We start from the raw sequence: 23365 nt of genomic DNA on the forward strand, positions 1-23365 counted from the left end.
GTCCCTGGGGAGCGGGGATATTCTGTCTTGAGCCGGATGGTGGTTTCCTGGTGCAAAACCATCACACGTCCACGTACGATATGTACGTTCTGTGCCTGTGTCGTCGTCTCGGTCACCCCTCAGTTAAACAGCAGCAACAGCAGCCTGCCTCGCTGGTGGCCGCCTGGCACCCGCACGCCTGGGCCTCGGGATCAAATCACGTCTGTCTCCCCCGAGGGACCATGAGCTCCAGGAGGGCTGGGCCGGGCCTGGTGCCGGAACCCCGAGAGGGCCCCTAGCTGGTGTCTTTTCCCCTTTGGGGCTGCCGGGCCGCGAAGGGGACCTGGTGCTGAAAGCCACCCTCCTTCCCCCGCCTCCCGCCCACCCGTGGGGACGTGCGGAGCCTCACACCCCTCCCAGGAATCCCTCAAGGCCGAGGGGTGAGTCAGCAGCATGTGAGCGAGGCCTCCTGCCAGGAGCAGGGCCAGGGAGTGGGGCAGGTGGGGAGCGGGAGGTGAAGAGGGCGGGGTGACCCCTCCCCAGCCTGAACACGTGCCTCCCGCCACCGGCACCTGCTTAGCTTCCTGGACTTTGCCCACCCCTGCAGCTCCCTCCTTCCCCTCCCACTGGCTCAGCGGGGACCCCCAGTCCCTCCTGTCCTCCGGTCAACCATTCTCACTCCCAGGCATTAATGCAGGGCCGGTGGTTTGCAGAGCTCGAGGCCCCACAAAAGGTAGCCCCAGGCATGGTTGGGGAAACTGAGGCACAGAGGGGGCCAGAACTTGTGCAAGGAGCTGAGATTCAGACCCAGCTCAGCCTGACCCCAATGTGCTTTCCCTGCAGTAGCACACTGAGGGGAGCTGGGTGGGCCCTCTGGGGATCCTAGACAGACTCTAGTCTCTCTACCCATTTTACAGAAAGGAAGACTGAGGCACAGGGAAGAGACGTATCTGGTGGGGGAGAAAAGGGTCACTATGATGTGGTTTTACGACAGAACCGTGGCTGCTTCTCTGCTCCTCCTCAGAGCGGGTACTGTGGCTTGCTGGGACAGGGGTCTCCCAAAGTATGTGTGGTGAATGAATGAATGAATGAATGAATGAATGAAGTGCTGGAACCCTATTGCCGGTATGGCAGCCACTGGCCACATCCAGTGGCTTTTGAGCACTGGATGGATGACCAGTGTGACTGAGGGACTGAGTTATAAATTTGGTTTCATTGTAATTAGTTACAATAAAAATTTAAAAACTGATAGGTCAGAAAACTTTCAAGAGTGTTTGGAACAAGTTGGGTATGTGAATCTACTTTTTCAACTGCAAAATTTATGATATCTACCTACAGATCAAGTGTTTCAGACGAAAATTCAGCATTTGGGTTGAGATAGACTGGCAATATGAAATGTACACCAGGTTTCATAGAGCTGGCATCAGGAAAGAATATGAACTACCTCAGTGTCTTATATTGGTCGCATGCTGTAATCAGTTCCTCAGTAAGTAGATGGATAAATGCGGTCCGTCCAGGCAATGGGGTATTCATGCTGAAACGAGATGAGTTACCAAGCCCTGGAGATAGGCGGGGCCTTAAATGCATACGATTCCTACGTGGAAGGAATCACTCGGGAAATGCTCACAGACTGTCCGATTCCAACTCGAGGACATTCTGGAAAAGGCAAAACTAGGAAGACAGTAAAGAGATCAGTGGCTGCCAGGGGCTGAGGGGGAGGGAGGGATGAGGAGCCAGCGCAGGGGGTATTTAAGGCAGTGGAACTGCTCTGCCTGAGACCGTGATGGTGGCTGCATGTCATTATCCACTTGTCCAGACCCACGGAAGAAGCAACACCACGCGTGAGCCCTCCTATAAACCAGGAGCTCTGGGGGGTCATGGTGTGGATGTAGGTTCATGGACTGTGACCGTGTCCCCCTCGGGTGGGGGTGTTAATAGTGGGGCGGGCTGTGCATATGGGGGCAGGGGGTGCATAGGAAAGCTTTGCTGCGAACTTAAAACAGCTCTAAAAAATAAAGTCCGTTAAAAATTTTTTTTTAAATCACCCAACATCCGGGAATTTCCCTTGTATTTCCTACTGTGTTCCTAGCACGTAGTATGTTCCCTGGCACATACTAGATGCCGAATAAATGTTAGTTGGGTGAATGAATGAGTAAATGAATGAATGAACGAATGAACCCACACTAACAGTGTTAACATTTTGGTGCACAAAATTCCAGACATGTTTCCATGCACGTATATCCCACACTCATGTTTTTCACTTACAGGAGATTTCACCAGATGCGTGATTGCACGGTCGGTTTTCTGTCTTCACATGCTGTGCGCTCCGCTCCGGGGCAATCACTATAAAGTTCCTCAGCCTGGTTGTCAGGGCCGTGCAGGGCTCTGCCGCTGGATGGACTGACCGTCGGCATTTCAGCGCGGCTCTGGTTTTGACATCTGGGCTGATCTCATGCTGTGGCTTCCGTCCCACACACAGGCGCCCGGGCAGCGTGTCTCTCCCCACGTGGCTGTCTGTCAGGACCGATTTTAAACGGGTCTGAACAGAACAGAGCGGGGAGCGGCGACGATGACGTCTGAGTTTCTGGTGACAGAAAGACAGGCCTTTCTGGCCTCCGGGGGTGTCTCACTGACCTGGTTCTCTGTGCTCCGCCTGCTCTGAGAAGCGTCCCCGTCAATGCCACAGAAATGCACTCGCTACATCCGCCCCGTGGGCAGGGTGACCGGCTCTCCAAGCCCAACACCTGGCCTGGCGGCGGGGGGCAGCCGGGTGAAGTGGGGCTGTCACCACGACTGACTGTCCACGCAGCTATGAAGCCGGTCAGACCTGGGTTTGAGACCGGGGGTGGCCACTGGTGAGCTGTGTGTCTTGGGTGAAGTGACATCACCTCTCTGAGTGCCGACGGCCTCACCTGAAAGCAGACGTGGTCACAGCACTCACCTCGTGGGTTGTCCCGAGGGTTCACAGAGGTAACGCCATGCTGCTCCTCGAGCATTTGCTCGGGCTGATAGTTCGTGGGGAGGACGCATGCTGTTCCCACCGCAAACCCGCACGCAGCGCGCACTGTGCGCCCCTCAGTCACGCACTGGAGCCTGAGGAGGTGGCGGAGCCAGGGCCTCCGTCGGGAGCTGAGACACGCACCCCTGGGTCTGGTGCTCACTCTGCAAAGAGACACCATCACCGCCGTGGTGGGGCCCGCGCCCTCGGGGTGGAGAAGGCACTTAGACCAGGAGACCAGAGATGGAGCCGGGTCCCCCTGAGCTCCTGACGTCACCCCGAGCTGTGAGCCTCGGTGTCCCCGTCCGTAGGCCAATGTGGGATGGCCTTGTCCACGAGGCCCTCCAGGCTCTCAGGGCCCAGGGATGCTCACCACAGGTACCTCCCCAGCATCTGGCAGCTGCCCCCAATCCCGCCCACAGGCCTGCGAGCTAGGGATGGGCTCTGCATTCTCAAGGGGTGGAAAACAATCAAAAGAATAATAGTTTCATGACAGGAAAAATGATGTCAAATGCACATTTGTATCTAGCAATAAAGTTTTCCTGGAGCACAGCCTTGCTCACTCATTTACATGTTATCTGTGGCAACTTCCAGCGGCAACTGCAGAGTTGAATAGTTGCCATGGAGACTGTCTGGCCTGCCACACCTAAGATAGATAGATAGATGATAGATAGATAGATAGATAGATAGATAGATAGATAGATACAACACCTAAGATATATAGACAGATGATAGATAGGTAGGTAGGTAGGTAGGTAGGTAGGTAGGTAGGTAGGTAGATAGATAGATAGATTTTTTTTTAAAAATCCTTACCCCTAAGGATATTTTTTCCATTGATTTTTAGAGAGAGTAGAAGGGAGTGGAGAGATAGAGATAGAGAGGTAGAGAGAGAGAGAAAAAAAGAGAAACATCAATGTGAGAGAGACACATGATTGATAGCCTTGCATTAGCTGCAACTGGGGCTGGAGATCGAACCTCAAAACCCAGGTAACTGCCCTTGACCAGGATTCGAACCTAAGACCCTTTGTGCCAGTGCTCTACCCACTTAGCCCACCAGCCAGGGCTTAAGATACTTACCGTCTGTCTCTTTAAGAAAAAGCTGTAGCTCCCTGGTCTAGCGTTGTCTTTTCAGATCACTCACAGTCTTCGGAATACTTCGCATTTGTCTTTCTTTCTCCACAGGTCGCTGCCTCTGAAGATCAGGACTCTTTAGAAAACAGAAGAGAGGGCATGGAGAATTCCTCCCGCTCAGCCCCGCTACCGGGCAGACAGCCCACTGCCCAGGGGCCTGCAGGGTCTTCCCGGGGCCAGGGTCTGCCGTGTGCAGCCGGGTTCAGTGCCAACCCCCTGCCCTGACATGCTTACCCTGCAGAGATGTAGTAGCTCCAACCGGTTCTCAGTGGTTAGAGCGCCGGCCCAAGCACAGAAGGGTCTCAGGTTCAATTCCCGGTCAAGGGCACGTACCTGGGTTTCAGGTTCATCCCTGGCCCTGGTCAGGTCACGTGCAGGAGGCAACCAATCAGGCAACCAATCAATGTATCGCTCTCACGTGAATGTCTCCCCCTTCTCTCTCTTCCCACCCCTCTCCCTCCTCCCTTCTACTCTTTCTAAAAAAAACAATTAGAAAAAATATCCTCAGGTGAGGATTAACAACAATTAAAAAAAAAAAAAAGGAGATCTAGTAAAAAAAACGCATTTCTGAAACAGGCCCGGAACGTGTCAGAGAAGAGAAACCTGCCCAGTGCTCCGTGGCTAAGCACACAGGCTCAGGATCAGACAGATCTGAGTTCCCCACCCCATTTTCTTAGCTTCCAGCGGCGTGACCTTGGACACATTACATGACCCCTCTGAGAATCCGTTTGTATATTGGGAAATGGTGTCTCCCTGTATTAGTCTGCTAAGGCTGCCCCAACGAAGTTCCTGAGACTGGGAGAGTGAAACAACCGAAATTTACCATCTCACCATCCTGGCGGCTGGAAGTCCAAGATGCAGGTGTCAGCAGGGTTGGTTTCCTCTGAGGCCTCTCTGGCTGGTAGGTGGCGTCTCCCCCTGCTCTCCATGGCTTTCCTCTGCACCTGTTTGGGTGCTCACCTCCTCCTCTTCTAAGAACACCAGTCAGGTCAGAGCAGGGCCCTCTCCCCCATATAGTCACACGCTGAGGTCTTGGGGGTTAGGACGTCAACACGTGAATCTGGAGGGGGACACGGTTCAGCCCATAGCACCATCCCTGGGAGGCCTGAGGGCTGTCGGGAATGTGTAATGCTTCGGAATGGGAGGAGCCTTTAGTAAATATTCTTTTCATTAGAAGGGACTTCCTTAGGGTTGGAGGGTCCTGTTAGTAGCTTCTGAGCAGCCTGTTCTCCGTATTGTTATTGTTGATTTGTGTATTAATTAGGACATTTTTTCACATTTTCTCAAGTCCCCTTGAAGGCGCAGGTGGCACAGGGCACAGTGGCTTCCTAGCCTGACAGAATTTGGTAGAAGCACACAGGGCAGAGAACAGAACCTGGCGCATAGTAGGCATTCAACACCTTTGTGTTGGATAAGCCCATGAAAGGACTACCGCTCCCTAACATTACACTAGCATGCAAATTGCACGAGGGCAGAGGCATTTCCTGTCTCTGTCGCTGCTCTATTCCGGTCCCTACAGAGTTTCTGGCGCATAGTAGGTGCTCAGTCAATTTTTGTTGAATGAAATAAGTGAACTAGTTAAAGCGGCCGTTCTTTCTTTCCTTCCCTTAAACAACTCTTCAGCACATACCACAGGGATTCAGACACGGGACGCAGCATATGTTTACTGGACACCTACTGTGTGCTGGATGCTTCCTCATTCATGGTAACCTTTCCTCTTTTCTGCCCTAGTTCCAACATCACACCGTCCCGTGGGGTAGACTTTGTGCTGTAAGGAAAAGGAAGTCTCAGGCAGGTCAGCGCCTTCACTACACTGAGCTTTGATTCCTCCTCTGCCAGATGGAAAGGTTTAGCCGAGGGCCCGTCAGGAAGTAGGTGCTCAATAAATAGTACTTTCCCTCCCCCTCCACCCCAGAGGGTGGGAATAATTCTCCCTGAGTTAGCCCTGAGGTCCACAGCTTGCGTCTGGGACTTCCAAGGGGAAGGAAGAGAAGGGGGGAGACCAGAGAAGAGCAGAAGGAAGAGGAAGTGAGAAGGAGCCGCCACCCAGGCAGAGCCCGCCCTGAGCATGTGAGCTTCTGGGGAACGTGCGCTGCTTTCATGGGCCTAACTCGGGGGGATGGGTCAAGGCTCGGCCCCCAGCCCTCGCGGCAGCAGGGTCACAGGTGGCTGGGGAGCCAGGCCCGGGACAGATGTGAGAGCTGCCGCAGCTCCGGGCCTGGAGGACGCACCGGGCGCCCAGGGCCCGGAGCTCAATGGGCCCTTTCTCTCCCCGTAACAAGCACATCCCTTGTCTGTCCTTTGTTTGTGTGCTTGCTTCCCAGGCTGTTTCTCTTCTGCTTTTCCTCCCACGGGCTCAGCCGGGGGCAGGCGCCTCCAGGGGCGCTGGGCTCCCAGCATTTCCGGAGCATCGCCCCTCTCTCCCCAGGCTGGGGCCACACAATGTGGGGAGACAAAACTCACTCACCCGCGGGGACTGCCCGGCAGGACCTGCTCGCCAAGGCCCAGGCGCCGTGCCGGGGGTTGGCACGCATTCCCCCCGCCAGCCCCACTGGCAGGACACAATCGGCCACCTGGACAGAGCATGTCACCACCTGCTTCAAACTCTTCAAGGCCCAGCTCTGGCTGCCAGAGGAGGAGCTTGAGGCACAGAGAGCTCAGCGCCTTCGCAGCCGCAGTGGCTGGATTGGAACCCGGGCCTCGGTGAGGGCCCAGACTCGGCCTCTGCACAGCCTGTTCAGCTCCCAGCTCCCCATTGTCCTTTCACCGTCACTCCCCCGACACGTGCCTGCTCCCAGCTCCCCGGTAGTGCTCCCTTGGCCATAAAACCACCTCCCTCCGCGCGTGGGCGTGGCCAGGACGCAGGGATTTCCTGGGAGCAAGCCCTCAGACCTCCTTTGGCCAGTAGACCCCAGCTGTCCACGTGGCCTCATCCACAGAAGAAGGTCTCAGGGGGATGCCAGTGCGGTTCCCATTCTACAGGTGGGCCACTGAGGAACAGGAGCCATGGGTCACCCCCACCCAAGGCCGCAGGCTGCTGGACCTGAGGGCGGGTCTGGGTCTCGGCTCCTGTTTACAGATCCCCCCACTGGAGTCCCGCTAGGCGAGGCAGTGCCGGGAGGGGCAGGCAGAGGCCAGTCCTAAGGCCAGGTGTGGGACGGCCAGGGCCAAAGGAAGGCGGGTGTGAGGGAGCGCTGGTGTGCTGGGCTCGCAGGAGCCCCCCAGCAGCGCCTACCCCCTCCTGTCTCAGTTCCCTCCCCAAACTCACACGCTGAGCATCCCCGAGTAGCTCAGACACTGCAGGTCATCCTGCAATGGGCATGGAGGGGTTGGCATGGCCCTGGCTGCGGCCCCGGCTAGGAACTGTCCCCTGCTCGTCTCTGGAGTCCCCTTCTCAGACTTCCACCCGGCCTGGCTCCCTGGCTCCCACCAGCTTCCTCCCACGCTGCCCCCCCCAGCCCTGCTGCCCCCGCCATGGCACCGGGCTGTTGGCTCCCGCTCCATGGGGTGTGCGAGACAAGGGGCCTCCAGCTAAAGGCAGACACCCCCGGCCCGGGCGGCCACGTCCTTGGCCACGCCCTAACGGCTCCTCAGACTCAGAGATGGTGCTGGAAGCAAACCTTCAGCCAAATGCAGAGAGATCTGGAGTAGGGGAGGGGCGGAGAGGGTGGAGGATATGTGTGAGGAGGGGACCTGACTGGGGGGCGGCCCTAGGACCTCTGCTTGGTGTCCTGGGGGTCCCTGGGTGGGTCCTGGGCCTTGCGGGGCCCGGTGTGCCCTGTGGGAGGAGGCAGGCTCCCTTTGTCCCTTTTGCCCAGATCACCCTCTGTGGGTGGGCGCTGGGCCTCTGTCACCTCTCATCCCCAGGGCCGGGGCCATCCGGGCACGGTCCTCTGAGGGCCGGCATTCGCTGGGATCGTGGGGTACTGGATGTGTGCCAAGCACGCTGCAGGGATGTTCTTATTTTATCCTCACGGCCACTTGACAGAGGAGAAAGCCGAGGCCTACAGAGGGCAGGTCGGCGCCCCGGCACTGCTCACACCCAGCCGACTGCTTCCAGAACTTTCCAGCTGAAGCACCAGGCTCCATCCGGGCCGGTGTGCTCCATAACTAACTGCTGCGGGACTGACCGGAACGTTCAACCTAGGCTGTTGCTGCCGAGAGGATTAAATATGGAAGTCGCTGCCGAGGCCAGGTGCTCAGGGGAGCTCAGTGAGTCAGATTTGCTCGAGAGAGAGAGGCTGCAGGCTGCTCCGAAATGCCCCGAATTCCCGTGTCCTAGGTTAGCCCTGGGACCTCGAGTTCCGTCCAACAACATCCTCCCTGCTGAGAGAATGGCGTTTGCCTCGCTCGGTGGATGTTTTGTCTGAGCCTAAGGTTGCACCGTGAGCACAGGGAGGTGAAGGTGGGTCCTGGCACCACTCCCGTGTTGCCAACGAGCCGTCTTCCAATTAGCCACTGGTCCGTTAGCATGCCACCTCCTGGACCCCCGCCTGGGTGGGTGGGGACCCAGCATGGGTCTTGGGACTCGGTGCTTTGGCCACCGAAGCAGCCACCTTCTCTGGAAGTGGCCATCGCCCCGAGGGAATGGGGTGCGGGAGGAGCCCTCACCCGCCCTGGGCCCCTTCATGAATAAGAATAACGGACATCTGTCAGTGTTGATGGAGTCTGTATTAGGACTGTCCTAAGCCCTTTCATGAGTCAACTCATAGATGAGCTCATCGCTAACCTTACTTCCACCGACAGATGAGAACACTGCGGCACAGAGAGGCCAGTTCACCTGCTGAAGGTCACACAGCAGGTGGGTGATGATGCTGGGGTTGGACCGCGGGCTTTGGGGTTTCAGAGTGCGTGTCGGAGTAACGTGTTCTCACCCTGCTGCCTCCGGGCCAGCCTCTCTCCATGTTCCCCACGGCTGAGGGTGTAGTCTTTCGTGGAGCTAAAAGGAGAATGTTTTTGTTCCATTTTTCCCCCTCTGATTTTCACAGCAACTGTGGATTGGCCCAGAGATGAGTGAGATACTGTCTCCCACCCTTAAGGACTTAGAGTCTTCAGGGGCAGGAAAGGCGAAGACACAGCCTCACCCTCTCCATATTTCGGATAACGAAGTCCAGCCGGGAATGGAGCGCTGGCCGAGTTCCCACAGCCGGGAGGAATTCCACCGCAGGGTCAGGCTGACTCCTTCCACGCTCAGAGCAAGTGGAGAAACACCGCCATGCGCCAGCACTCCGCGGGCCCTCACGGGCAGGAAGCTCGGCCTGAGCCCTGGCTCCCCGAGGGAGGACCCATCCTGTGATAAAATGTGTAAGGACAGCTGGCCGGCCAGTGCGGCTCACGAGCCAGGAGGTCACGGTTTGATTCCTGGTCAGGGCACATGCCCGGGGGTGTACATGAGGCAGCCAATCAATGTTTCTCTCTCTCCCTCTCCCTTGCTCTCTCTCTAAAACAAATAAAAACATAAAAAATTTAAAAGCCCAGCAGGCGTGGCTCAGTGGCTGAGCATGGGCCTATGGACCAGGAGGTCGCGGTTCGATTCCCGGTCAGGGCACATGCCTGGGTTGCAGGCTCGACCCCAGTGTGGGGCGTGCAGAAGGCAGCCGATCCATAATTCTCTCTCATCATTGATGTTTCAGGCTCTCTATCCCTCTCTTTCCTCTCTGAAATCAATAACATATGTATTTTTTAAGTGAAAAACTGTCTACGGACCATGGAATCAAGTTCCTATTTCTCTAAGGAACGCTTGCATTTCAGGGATGAAACTGTATCTTGGTAACACAGAGGCCGGGAGTGCAGCCCCCGCTGGCGAGGACTGGAAAGGCGTGTCTTCTCCCCGTGTTTGTTTCCATCCCGTCTGGGATCGAAAGTGCTTCAAGGAACACGCCCGCCGCGGGGGCTCGTGTTTTCCCACGCAGCTGGCCGCTGACAGCAGCTTGGCTGCGGGCACAGCTCCCCGCAGGCCCCCCTCGCGGTCCCCTCATAAATGCACCCGCTGAAAATCCCAGGGAGGCAGTGTTTCTGGAAGGCCCGATCTCGTCCTCTCTCTTTTGGAGTTAGACTTAAGTTAGGAAAGGGGGGGGGGGATATGCCCTTTATTGTTTATCTTCTTGTCTTTGTCTGACTGTTGGCATGAACATGAACAAAAGGAACAAAAAAGAAAAGATTCCTGTTGCCGGGAAACGAAGACATTCTGGAGGGGAAGAGCAGCCTGGGGTGAGGAGCCTGCCCACTGGCGAAGGGCCGCTGTCCGAGATCAGGAAGCGAAGGGAGAGCTGGAATTTGCAGCCGGTCCTCATCCTCATCAACGGGTGAGGGAATACAGCCCCTTCCAGATGAGGGACTCGAGAATCCTACGAGAGGGAGTTGTGTGTGTGTGTGTGTGTGTGTGTGTGCGTGTGTGTGTGCGTGTGTGTGTGCATGTGTGCATTTTTTCGCCCATCCTGAAAAGGGTCGCAGAGACTGCAGCTTAGGATTTGTAGCCACACACACCTGGACCCGGATCCTGGCTCTGCCCTTGGTGACAAGGGCACATTTGGACATCGGTGTCATTTCTCCGCCTCTGGGACTCCTCTTCTTGCCAAGGGGAAGGGGTGGTCCTGTCCCCCTCGGGGTTAGCGTGAGGGTGACGTGAGATAAAACATGTGAAATGCCTGTGGGCTCACGCTGTGTGCCAAGAAAAATGAGTCCCTTTCTTCTCTGGGAAACGCTTTGCCCACCTGGGGTTTTCAAAGCGTAAGCCATGCTTTGTTAGTGAGCCAGATAATAGGAAACTCGATTTCCAAAAAACAGGTAAGCCCTGGCCGGGTAGCCCAGTTGGTTACAGCGTCATCCTGATATGCCAAGGTTCAATCCCTAATCAGGGAACATACAAGAGGCAAGAGTTCATAAATAAGTGGGACACCAAATCCATATCTCTCTCTCTCTCTCTCTCTCTCTCTCTCTCTCAAAAAAAAAAAAAAAAAAAAAAAGACCAAAAAAAAACAAAACAAAAAGAACCCACATTTTTTTTAAAAAAAGTCTTAACAAAAAGTTAATCTCCATGTGGCAGGGACCACTACTTGGCCACTCAATATCCATTCTCCATTTCTTCCTTAGTCATAAAGCCCTTATATTATTGGGGCTGCCCAATAGATTAAAATACAATACGATGCAATATAATACAATTCTTATTGCCAGCTAAAAAACTATACTTCCCAGCCTCCTTTGCAATTAGGTATGGTTGGTGGGACTTCAGAGGCACGGCCAGGACCTGATTCCCAGAACACCAGCCATCGTCTCTGACCACAGGTGACCTTGAGGCCAGAGGCCATTAGTCAAGGACGGTGAAGCAGAAAGAGAGACAGCGAGCTGATGACTATCGAGCCTCATTAGCTCTGTTCCTTTGTGAGAGGAAATGAAATCTCCTATTTACTTAAGCCACTGCTTGTGTGAGTTTTCCATTGCATGGGCCTGGCACCTGGCTCTAATGATAACAGGTAACCTCGCCGCCCCTCCTGGTCCCACTAATGCATGTGTGTCTCACTCATTGGTGTTTCTCCCTCTTTCTCTCTCTCTCTCCCCTCTCTCCCTCTACTCTCTCTAAAAAAATCAATGGAAAAAATATCCTCAGGTGAGAATTAAAAAAAAATACAAAAGACTAATTGTTGAAACTGATGGGAATTAAAGTTTAGACAATAACAGGACAGACCGCCCTTCAGAGCAGAAAGACCACGGTATCTAAAGCCAACAGGCCTTGAACTGTGGTCCTACCTGTCGCTCTTGGCCGGTGGACAGGGCTATATCACTTCTAGTTTCATTTCCTGAGGGTGGAATAAGAAGAGACTGGAACGACGCAAAAGAAGGCTGCAAGAAAGCAAATACAATAAAGTCAATAAAATAATCTCTGTCAAGTGCTCGGCCCACGGGCGGGAGTCGGTGCCTACGGCCGCATTTCACTTGGCGGGGCGTGGGCCCGCACCCGGAACACGCCCTGTTCTTGCTGGGTGGCCGAGAACTTGTGTAATCTCCCGAGGGTGAGCAGTGAGGAGAGTGGGTCAGAAAAGGCCGAGGGCTCCACACAGCCCTGGGGTGCAGCTAGCGGTGCCTTTGTGTAAGTCCGAGGATGCATCAACGGCCCGGGAAGTTACCAAGCCAGTGGGTATGGGCCCCGGTCTGTTCTCCTGCCCGACATTTGGCTGACTCTGCGGGCTGGGAGCCCCGAGGTGACTGGACAAATGCAATCGCGAGGGGAGAGAGGCTGCCCACGGAGTGGCGCTCCCAGGCCATGTCCTGGCCAAGAAGCCGGGCCAGAGGCAGCCCGAAGCTCCCTCTGGAAGGAGCCGCCTCTGCTTTCTTGAGTGTTGGGTCCGGGTGGGTGGACATCCCCTTCTGGCATGTTCTGTGGGTGCGGCTGCAAACCCAGCTGGTCCCGAAGGGCCCCTCGGCCTCGCCTCCTCACCAAGCTGCGCACCACGGGACCACCCTTGCCCCACGTTCTTTTGCGCTAAGACCTGTCTCCCCCTCTTGCTGCCTCCTTACCATCCAACCAGAGGTCACATCCTGTCCCATCTGTCTGTGCCTGTCCCCTGAATTGGTCCTCTCCTCCCCCCCCCCCCCCTGCTGTGGGGCTGGGCTGGGCCGGCCTCTCCTGCGGCTAACCCATCCTGCACAGGGCCCTTCTGACGGCAGCGTGGAGCACAGCCATTCCCCTGCCCTGTGCCTCCCTGCCTCTCGGACACTCGGCCGTAAGACCTGGCAAACCAGGAGGAGAAAGTGCGTCTCACTTTACCTCCCAAACCACAGACTGATGTGCACCCACCCAGCCCGGAACCTCTCTGAGCTCTGGGCCATGGCCTACCTGCCCACTTGCTGTGGCTCCCCTCCCACCCCTCCCCCACCCCAGCCAGCTTCAGGCTCTGCCAAAGTCCACCTAGAACTAACCGTCCCCACCCCGGAGCCTCCAAATCCGCCTGCCCTCCCCAGGTCTCTGTCACACTTTGACCCTCCCCAGGATACCTTATCGCCACCTCCCTGATAAGTGGTAATTCATGGCCGTGCGGATTGCTCTTCATTTGACTATAGATCAAGGACTTTGTCTTGTTTAACTGCATAATGAGATGGGTATCCGGGCCGATACTCAAAATATGTAGCCCACTGTAGGTGTGTCCTGGCCAAAGAGAAGGCCTGGCTGTTGAACTAATTGCCCTTCCCTGGCACGTGGTGGGCACATCATAGGCCCTTCATAGATATGAAGAAATAGTTCGTGCAAGTGAATTACATTCCCAACTTTGTCCCGGGTCTTCTTACACTTCCTTGTATATTTGACCTACTTTAGTTCCCCTTCTAGCATGTTCTCTTCAGCTCCCTGACCTCTGGGAAAAGCATGGTTCCTTCGCTTGTTCAAGAAATACCCATGGGCACGACTGGGGGCCTGGCACCGTGCCAGGCAGCAGGGATAGGCTCATGAACAAAAAAAAAACGTGGCATTTCCTCTTTCAGGGAACTTGAACCCAGACCACAAAGTGGAAGAACAAGGAGATGAGAAAAATAGTCACAAAATCCATGGCGATCAGAGGGACCAGCAGGGCGCTGAGAGGGAGCCTGGAGCAGGGCGGGAGTGGGGTGCGGGGGTCTGGCACGACATTGCAGGTGACGTCTAGGCACATGGACTTGACCCTGGGAAGTCAGGACGGAGAGCCCTGCAGGCAGAGGGAAGACACCATTGGAAGGGCTTCCGGTGGGAAGGAGCTGATCCGCTTGGAGAAGGTAAGGAAGGCCATGGGACGACGCTGGGTTAGGTCCGAGTGTCTGGGGAGCCGCTGGAAATCACGCTGTCTTAGGATGTTTTTGAAGAAGCCTCTGTCGCCAGGTGTCCGACCCTCCACCTCCCTTCCCTTCCACAGACACACGGACGGTGGTCATCTCTCCTGACCTGAGCCTGGGCCTCATGGAGAAGTTGCCCAGGCCCTAGAAATCCTACTCAGGAACTCCAAGGAGGCCACACAGACTGGGGGGCTCCCTGCTGGGTGAGCCTGAGCCCCCAGCGCTCACCTGGCTCCAGGTACAGCAGCCCGGGGCATGGGAGCTCAGGCCTGGCCAACCTCCCAGTCCCTCCTCTTTCTCCTAAGGAGGGGAGCCCACTGCCTTCCCACCCTGAGGAGCTGCCTCTGGGGCTGCAGGTCCTCTGGGCTCTTCTTGACCTGAGTTTGGAATCAGAACGAGGAGGGTCTAGTGAGGCCCCCAGAGCCTGTCTCCTGGTGTAACCCCGAGTCTCCTCCCAGGCTCCCTGAGCCTCTGTGGTGGGGAATCGCCCCTGACCCCCCAGTGAGCCCCTTCCCTCCAGACCCACAGGACTTCCCACGAGCAGGGATGAGAAGAGACACATCGATGACCTACGTGATCTTATGTATTTATCTTATTGGAATTTAAGGTCTCATGCACCCCAATTTTCACGTAGGGAAACAGGCAGAGCATGCATCACCACCCAGGCCTGGCCCTGCAGAAGACTTCCCGGTGTTGTCCGAGCATTCACTTCCTCCTATACTCCGTTGGCACTTCTGGTGATCAGAAGTTCACCTTGTCACCTGTGCTGAGCACCTGCGGGGGACCAGGCCCCGTCCCAGTCCTCCAGGACTCGGTGATGACTAAGGCCTGACCACACCTCTGCAGAGAGGCCAAAGAGGAAAGTGGGTCAGTTCACGCTTTGGAGTTGCTCAGAGCCCAGTGCCAGCCCTGTCATGTGCCACTGTGGCTGTGCGATTGAGCAAGTAACGAACCCTGCCTACTCCCAGTTTCAAGTCCACAGCGGGGACAGTAATTGCACCTCCTTCCCTCTTTCATATCAACAAGGAGCTCCCCAGTATCTCTGCCTTAGGGGTCAGAGAGTGAACGTAAACTTCCACCTTCGTCTGGCGGACAAGGCAGCCCCCATTACTCACTGGAGTGACAGCAGAAAAAAGCAGGTTTCAATGAGGTCCAGAGTCCCCATAACATACTGCAAAAGTGTCTGGGTTTCAATGTCACACCAAGAACCAGGAAGTGTAAAGGGACTGAAAATAGGTCACCAATTGATGGCAACACCATGATGACAGACGTGTTAGAATTATCTGAAAACGGTTTTAGATCAGTAGTCCAAAAAATGGCGTCAGCGAGTAAATATGAACATGCTTGAAACAAATAAAAATATAGAAAGCTTCATCGAAGAAGTAGAAAGTCTCAGCAAAAAAAAAAAAAAAAAAAAGAAGATATAAAGAAGAACACAATGGAAATGTTAGAACTGAAAAATATGAGTGGAATCGAAAGCCCAGTGCATGGGCTCAGCAGCAGAATTAAGGGATAACCCTAATCTCAGGCGTCATCTTCACCTTCTGCCATGCACCGAAGGCTCCTGAAAACTGGGGACTAGGAGGGCCATCTCTGTACCCCAGAGGCTCAGCTCTGGGCCTGCATCATCTCGGTTCCACACACACACCACACATCATGCACCAATGTTACCCACACGCCACACACATCACACACACACACTCACACACTCCCTCGTCGACCTCCGGTCTACAGCAGGGAAGCAGGATAATGAGAGGGCCTGGGGGGTGGGGTGCAGGGCGGGGTGGGAGTTTTCTTACCTTCGGTTTCCTTTATCACCCAAGGCATTTGATTGCATATTTTCAAAAACGTTGCTCTGATAAGAGGCCTGTATTCGCTCCCTGTGTCTGCCCTGGCAGATCCCAGGACTCTGGGCTTAAAGCAACAGCCATGCTCCCAGCTCAGGGGAAGCTCCCTCCAGCTGTGAGCAGGCTGTTCCCCTGGGGGCTCTGAGGGACGGTCCGTCCGCCTCTCCCAGCCTCTGGTGGTGGCCGCACCCCCCGGGGGTCCTGGGCTGGCTCACGCACCACCCCAGCCTCTGCCGCGTCTTCCTGGGCCTCTCCTCTGCGCCTCAGCTCTCCTCTCCGCGCCCTCTTACACACACCTGACGTGGGTTTAGGGCTCTATCAATCCAGCAAGATCTCGTGCAGACCGTACCCACACCTGCGCAGAACCGTCCCCACAGCCGCACCCCAGGCTCCAGGTGATTGTATCTTCTGGGCTTGGGGACACCCTTCAATCCAATACAGGTCCCCAGGCTTCCCCAGACTCCCAAAGGGGGCCTCTCTGACTGTGACTGGGGACGCTGACTCAGCTCTCTGCCCCTGCCCATCCTGTCTCTGACGTGAGCGGGATGGTGGCCCTGGGAGATGCCAAGCAGGAGGGGCGGCCGCCCTCCGTGAGCTCAGCGGGGATCTGAGTTCTCTGTGGCCCCCTCCCCTTGGGTAACGGGGTCTCCCTACTCGAGAGTAGAGGAGGGGTCTTAGTTGCCGCTGCCCCAAGCTCCCCGGGGACAGATGAGGAAACTGAGGCCCACAGTGATTGGCCCTCAGGCAGGGACTCACTGCCCACCTGAGGTCCCTGCAGGGACTCCTTTCTGGGTCTTTGTGTCACTGTGAGGGCCCCGGGTGAGAAGGAATGTCTGGTTGAGAAACTGGAAGGAGTTCCGTGTGGCCCGGCTGCCGTGGGCACTGAGTGAGGCTGACCGCAGACGGGGGCAGAGCGGAAGAAGGTCAGAGGTCAGAGGCCAGAGGAGCCCCTGCCTGCCCCCCAGGACCGCTGCCTTCCCCGCGATCGGTCCCTCAGCGGGGACCCTGCCACCTTCCCGGACCAGCGCCTGCTTTCACGGGAGGTTCAGTGCACCCCTTGATGGAAGGCACCGGTGGGAGGAGCCACCAGACTCAGGGGGTCTTCTCAGAGGCACAGCCTTCCTGGGACCAGGTGTCAGAGGAGGTCACGTGGGAACCCCCGAGCCCCTCCCATCCTCTCTCTGCCACAGACAGAACCGGATTCCGGGCAGGAGCCTGAGTTGCCCAAAGTCACATAGCAAGTGAGTGGCGCCCCGGCGTCCCCCAGCGCTCAGTCGGCAGGTGGCCAGCTGGTCTGCCACGGGGTTTCTTTGCTGGCTTGGAAGAACCAAACAGGGCTCTGGTTTTGCTCACAAGCTGAGACCTCCTGGGGCCGAGTCTGCTGGGCCCCTCGGAGTGGCCTCGGAGTGGGGATTCTCTGCATGATGTTCCTGTGGGAACCTCAGGCCACGCAAGCCAGAGGCCAGGGGAGGGAAGGGGAGGGGAGGAGGGGAGGGGGGGGAGGGGAGGCTTCTCTGGTCTGAGGGCGTTTCCCCAGCCCCTGGAGAGCAGGGTGTGGCTCTTGGCCCTTGATTCCAAGGGTACTTCTTGTTCTGAGTTGCTGCAGGAAGGCGCCCTGATCCCGCAGAACCTACTTTGCATCCCGGTCCCTCCTCTTCCGCTGTGTGGCCTCAGGCAGGTAGCTGGGCCTCTCTCTGCTCCGTGCCTCCGGTGTGCCCAGCTCAGGTGCACACCCCCCCCCCACCGCCCTTCCCCTTGGGACAAACAGGAACAGAGCCGCTGGGAGGGCTGGTGAGAGAACTCTCTGGCCAGAGGGTGTGTCTGCAGTCTGGTTCTCTGCCCCCGGGGCTCCGGGAAGAGTTCCAGGCCTGAGAGCGCGCACAGATTCCTTTCCTCACCCACCCAGCCTCGGGTTTCATGGAAAACAAAGCAGAGAAGAGAAAAACCAAAACGGCCTAACTCCAGATTCGGTCCGTTACTGCGCGGATTTCAAAGTCGGCGAAAGTGGGGGTCTGCGCTTGACCGCTACGCAGTGGTGCGGGGGGCGAGGCATTCCCGGCTCTCGGAGCCTCCCTTTCCCCCTCCTGTGGTTACCACGGGTGGAATGACAGGCCCTGGCCCTGTGCTTAGGGATGAGTCCTCCGTCCTGGAGAGCAGACCGTTGTCCTGGGCCTGGTGCCCAGGGCCGAGGGCGACAGAGACGGTGGTGAGGCTCTGGGCAGCCCTTCCACTCGGCCACCTTGTGTCTTCTTGCAGCAGGCCTTGGCCCTAGCTCTGTTTCCTCGGCAATCCAGAAATTTCCCTCGATTCTCCGTGTGACCGCTCAGCCACGCCCTTGCTGGCTGGCGACCTTGGGCCGCAGGAGGCTTCCTGGGCATCAGCTTTCCCCCTGAGCAAGGAGGGACCTGCTGGCTTCCGTCCAGGCTCAGACCTGCGGTGCCTCTCCGACCAGAGCCTCTTCCTCCCGGGCCCGAACGGAGCAGACCGGGGCTTGGCCGTCCGGCATCCGTCCCCCTGCATCTGCCAGGAGACTCTGATTTTCCATTAAAGACTCATTTCTCCTCACTGTGGGCCGGCTGCGGGGCCACGCCAGCGGGGGCGACCCTCTCCTGGCCGGGCTGGGGGCCTGTGGGCAAGGCCAGGCCCTTTGGATGCTGATCTCTAGCAGCGCGACCCAAGATGGAAAACCGAGGGGGTCACTTGTTCCAGAAACTGGCCCAGCCACCTGCTGAATAAGCCCCGCCCCCTTGAAGATGTCCCTATTCCTCACCCTGGGAGCCACCGCTGTGCCGTTTTATGCGGCAAAAAGGGACTTGGTGGGTGTGACTAACGATTAAGTTCAGGATCTTGAAATGGACCAATGTGCTCACGGGGTCCTGAAGAGAGGAGGGCAGGAGGGTCAGAGACAGAAATCGGAGGTGCTCACGCCTTCCAACCCCTCCCCCCCCCCCCCCCCCCCCCCGCCCAACCAGAGCTGTCTGCCTGAGAGAGAGAGAGAGAGAGAGAGAGAGAGAGAGAGAGAGAGAGAACTCATGGACAGGTCATCACTCCCCACCCACCTCGGGACATTTAGGCCTGGGCCCCTCCTCCCACCCTCCCCTCTGACGGCTGCCAGGCCCACACAGGCAGCAGACAGCAGTGGGGAGCTCTGACAGGGGCAAGTCCGTTCTCCCACCTCCTCGCTGTGTGCCTTTGGGCACATGACTTAGCCTCTCTGGGCCGTTTCCTTGCTGGTCTGAGGGGTGAAGAGCACGCCTGCTCGGGAAGCACCGTGGGACAACTCAACGCCATCTTGCTGTTGAGTTTAAATCAGTGTCTCTCAGTTAGTAGACCCGCTAGTTGACTAGTCTGAGGGAGAATCTAGAATGATCCTAGTTCCTTCCTAATCTAGGCCCCGGAGGCAGGAGCCTCTTCCTCCTCCTCTCCTTCACGTTTTCTCTTCTCCTTCCCCGCCGGCCGAGGAGGCCACAGCTCAGCCTCGCTGGGAGCCAAGTGAGCCGGGAGCCAGGCTGCCCGCCTCTTCCCCAGGGCCCCCCAGTCCTGCCTCCCACAGAGAGGGGAGGCAGCAGGGTGCCAAGTCGGCCTCGGGCACCGGCCAGGTGGGCTGTGGCTTTTCCCAGAAATCTCCAGGCTGTGCCAGTCCTCCTGGAATCCGCCCTGCCCTGTGCCAGGGGAAGGCCCGGCTCTGGTGCTGGCAGCCTCCAGGACCGCAGACAACACCGGGCGGAGAGGGGCACGCGGGCCCGGGCACTGGAGGGGCCGTCGGGGGCAGGGCCAGCAGCCTCTCCAGAGCCCGTGCTGAGGGCTGTGCCCTGGGCTCCCACCAGCGCAACGCGGAGCCGGAGGCAACGTGACCAGCTCATGGATAAATAGAGATTCGCGCTCCCCCCTCTTTGGGCCATCACAGAAACACAGGCGGGTGACACGTCAGATCAGTGAGGTTAGACATACTAGTTAGTACACATTGCGTGTGAAGGGCCTAGAACACGTTTTCTTAAAACCAGTTAGTGTTATGCACCAATTTACAACCTCTTACCTCCTGACCCACCCATTCCACTTCTAGGGACTCACAGTCAAAAGGCCAAACCACGCCCGGCCAGTGTGGCCCAGTGAGCACCGACGCAGGAACCAAGAGGTCATGGGGCAATTCCTGGTCAGGGCACATGTGGGTTCGATCCCCAGTCCCATCAATGTTTCTATCTCCCTCTCCCTTATTCTCTCTCAAAAAACAACAACAAAAATAAACAAACAGATGGACAGTTACTCATGTAGAAACGTCACCAGCTCAGTGTCATTTGTAAGAATAAAAAAATTAAATGTCAAAAATGAGGGGACCAGTTAAATAAATAAAAGTTGGTGATTCCTCTGAAAGCATGCTAAGTAGACTCTGAGATAAAAATTCTTATAGGACTCTACCAGCATGAGAAATTGTCCTGCTAAAGGGTCATGTCAAAATAACAAAATCTGAGTGTACATATACTACACGATTTAGTAAGGATACACATACACATACACATGGTTTTAAAAGAATACGCCAGAATGATAAACATGGTCATCTCCGTGGCCAGGCTATAACTTTTCTCGCCTTTCTCACGGTTACCTGTGTTTTCCCATATAACATTGTACCGCCTTTCTGTCACTTTAAAAGCAGAATATGCATAGGTTGTTTGTTGAAGGCCCATCACCCAAGACACACAGTCTCATTCATTCACAACACCTGCCAGGTGCCCGCTCTGGGGGCTCCGCGGCTGATGGAGGCCTGGAGACAGCGCCTGAGAGGGGCTCTCGGTTAAGGCAGGGCCCACGCGGCGCGGGCCCAGCGACACAGAACCCTAGCGACCCCCCTTTTCCTATAAAAAGCAGCAGATCTAGCCGCGCTCCGCCAACAGCTGCACACATTTAAGCCATCGGCCCCGGTGTGTCAGCTGACCTCACCGCAAGTCGGCTTTAGACGTGCCTACCTGGGAAGGACTCCAGGCGAGAGCATTTCCTGCCTCTGCTCTTCAGGGGCCTGGTCCTGACTTTCAGAAACCCAGATCCGACCTCACAAACCCTCCCTCACCTCACCTCCTCTTGCCCACATGTAGGCGGTTCTCTTTCGCCAGGAGGCCTGGCCGTGTAGACGAGAGGTTGAGAGCAGCATATAGACCCCAGAGAGCCGAGTCGGAATTCCAGCTTCACCACCTACAAGCTATACGACCTCGAGCAAATCAGTAAAGCTCTAATAGCTCAGTTTCCTCATCTGAAAAATGGGCGTAACGCATGCCTCTTCCACAGAAATGGATTGTGAGGGCTCATCAATTTGAGTATTTACCGAGTTCTCGTGGCAAGTGAGCCCCCAGTGCAGAGGGGTAGAGGCTGTGCGGGAATTCTGCTAAACAAACCCCGCACAGCTGGCGTGGCTCAGTGGTTGAGTGTTGACCTATGAACCAGGAGGTTACGGTTAGATTCCCAGTCAGGGCACTTGCCTGGGGTGTGAGCTTGATCCCTAGTGTGGGGTGTGCAGGAGGCAGCCGATCAATGATTCTCTGTCATCATTGATGTTTCCATCTCTCTTTCCCTCTCCCTTCCTCTCTGTAGTCAATAAAAATATATTTTAAAGAAAAAGAAGAAAAAAGCCCTGCTTTATGGTCTCTGCCGATTTCTATGGTGTAAATACTCCCACCATCATCAATTTGAAACCACCAAGCATTTGACTGGATGGCAAGATTCCTGCGTATTTAACCCCTGGCTTTTAGGATCTGACAGTCAGCGCACCATTTGCCCAGGAGGCCAGACTCGGCCCCGTCTTCAGAGGCGCGCGGCTTAGTGGGAGGAAACCAAGAGCTGTCTGTATAGATTTGCTGTGCATCTCCATAGAGGCTTGTGATGGCCCAGACAATTCCTTACTTTCTAGAAAACCTTTGCTCGCCATGGAATCCCCCGTCCCCGCAGCTAGGAGGGACCTAATACTACGTGTCGAATGAATAAATAAATGTCTTTAATAAAACACACAATGAGTGGAAGCTGAGTTCAGTGCTGGGATGGAGACTAACGGGGAATCTGTCTTTCTGAGAGGCGGCCCCTCTGAGCAAGACACATGCAAGAATTAAATGAGACAACACGTTTAAAGGGTGCGCACCACGTCCACTAGGGAGCAGCCCCTGTCTTTGTCCTTGGAGGACACAGCTCATGAAGGCCCTGGCTCCAATGGGGTGTCACTTCCTGTCGCAGGACCTTGGCTTCCTGTGCCCCCCACCATTGCCCTCTGGGGAGAAACTCATGGTGGCCCCGCCACAGCTCCCTGGGCAGGAGGGGCAGCAGGGCACGTTGCCTGTGGCTGAGCTCGGGCACCTGCACGCTCCCCATCTGCTCTGGAATGACCTGGTCATTGTGCCCAGCATAGAGGACGGGGTCTCCTCTCCTCCGGGCCCCGGAGCCTGAGAATGTGGGAGGGACCCTGACAGGCGAGGACTGGTTTGCGTGAGGTCGAAGGTCGGTTCTGAAGACCTGTTTGGATTCCTGGTGTCACCTTGGGCCAGTCCTCTCCTTGGGGGTCCCAGTTTCCTTTGCAGAGTGGACATGAGGCTCTGAGAGGCTGGGGGCCCCACGGTGGGTTGAGAACTGGGTCCTGAACCCAAGACCAGTCAGCTCGGGGCCCAGCTCCCACCTCCACCCCCAACCCCACCCTCACCGGAGGCCACAAGTTCTCCACCACGTGATGTTTGCACCCCAACCCCCACCCCACCCAAAGTCCCCACGAGATCAGCTGTTTACGAAAGGCAGGTCCGGAGGCCTCCGGCCCCGATTACTCATTACCTTATTAAATGCTGATACGGCAAACCCTCATGAACAGGCTACGGGTGCTAAGTCACCAAAAGGCCGAGCCGGACAAACAAGAGCCTTACTGATTAACCGCCCTGCCGTCCAGGCCGCCAGCTGCTCCGGCCCCGGGAGGCCAACACCTCAGCCGGGAGCAGGGACCAAAGGCCGGGCTTGTCCCCTGGCCCGGCTGCCAGGGCCGCTCAGCCTTGTCGCCCAGCCCTGGAGCCTCTGAAAGCTCTGTTTTGGGTGTTTTTCAGGGAAGGCACCCCCTGAGTCCCGCTGAGACCCTCTGTGGGGGAATGATGCTCCTCCCACTGCCTCCAGCCCGGGCATCGGGGGGCTTGTCTGTCCCCTGGACCCAGGGCCTCAGCTGCCACCTCTTCCCCGGGCCCTTGTGCACATGGGCTCAGAGTCAGGGACACTGGCACACACTCTGACACCCCCAAGACCAGCCCTCGGGGCTCCTTGGCTTCACAGTTTCCATGAACAAGGGAAGGGACAGGTCCCCCCCCACCCCCCCCACCCCGCCCCAGAAGCAGCTGGCAGCTAACAAGAAGTCCCCGAGGCACTGTCCTGGTGGATGGATGGATGCGCTCCCCGTGGCTGCTGTAACAAATGGCCCCAGCAAGGGCCTCCTCGGGCAAAAGTCAAGGGGAGGGCAGGACCCCGTTCCTTTGGGAGGCTCGAGGGGAGGGTCTGTCCCCAGATCCCAGACGCAGCTGCTGTTCCCCGGCTCAAGGCACCACCTGGTCTGTTCTCACATCTGCATCTCGGACCCCAGCCCTTGCCCCAGAGTTATAGGATCCTG

At 56.6% G+C, this 23365-nt stretch overlaps 1 protein-coding gene and 1 long non-coding RNA gene across 2 annotated transcripts in view; one reads left to right on the top strand and one right to left on the bottom strand.

Moving 5' to 3' along the window:
• The window catches only part of CCN4 (cellular communication network factor 4), a 967918-nt gene that overhangs the window by 102522 nt on the left and 842031 nt on the right, over positions 1-23365 (top strand). The gene's annotated exons all lie outside the window — the stretch shown is intronic.
• On the bottom strand, positions 10195-12865 carry LOC132220060 (uncharacterized). Its single transcript, XR_009449682.1, has 3 exons — positions 12623-12865; positions 11855-11947; positions 10195-10957 (listed from the first exon to the last, which is right to left on the bottom strand). It is a non-coding gene; the product is annotated as an uncharacterized LOC132220060 (long non-coding RNA).

Source organism: Myotis daubentonii, chromosome 17 (genome assembly GCF_963259705.1).
Source record: "Myotis daubentonii chromosome 17, mMyoDau2.1, whole genome shotgun sequence".
Lineage (NCBI taxonomy): Eukaryota > Metazoa > Chordata > Mammalia > Chiroptera > Vespertilionidae > Myotis > Myotis daubentonii.